Source organism: Sinocyclocheilus anshuiensis, unplaced genomic scaffold (genome assembly GCF_001515605.1).
Source record: "Sinocyclocheilus anshuiensis isolate Anshui unplaced genomic scaffold, SAMN03320099.WGS_v1.1 scaffold2276, whole genome shotgun sequence".
NCBI classification, from domain to species: Eukaryota; Metazoa; Chordata; class Actinopteri; order Cypriniformes; family Cyprinidae; genus Sinocyclocheilus; species Sinocyclocheilus anshuiensis.
The window spans coordinates 59,957-60,323 of record NW_015542580.1 but is presented as its reverse complement, the minus strand read 5'-3'; the positions used below and the strand labels follow the sequence as shown (position 1 = coordinate 60,323).

Below are 367 nucleotides of genomic sequence, written 5' to 3'. Positions count from 1 at the left end.
AATGACAAATGCATACAACAAAATTTCAAAACTTAACATTTAAATGAAAAACAAAAAAATAAAGCTAAAAACAATTAACAATATTAAAGAACAAAAGGTATAAGAGTATAATAATGATTCTAACATAACACTAAGCCAAACACCAAAAAAAACAACTACATATATGTGTATATACAACCACACACACATATATACTGTATATAAACATACACATTTATAAATTCAATATATATATATATTATTTCATTTCCATTTAGTTTGTTGAAGTATTAAAATAACTCAAATTAAATAAAACTAAAACTTAATAAAATACCTATACAGACATAATAAATTCAGACATAATTTAACTAAAATTAAAATAAATAAC

At 19.3% G+C, this 367-nt stretch overlaps 1 protein-coding gene across 1 annotated transcript in view; it reads left to right on the top strand.

The window, feature by feature from the left end:
- afg2a (AFG2 AAA ATPase homolog A) overlaps positions 1-367 on the top strand; it is a 55,845-nt gene that overhangs the window by 25,236 nt on the left and 30,242 nt on the right. The window lies entirely within an intron of this gene.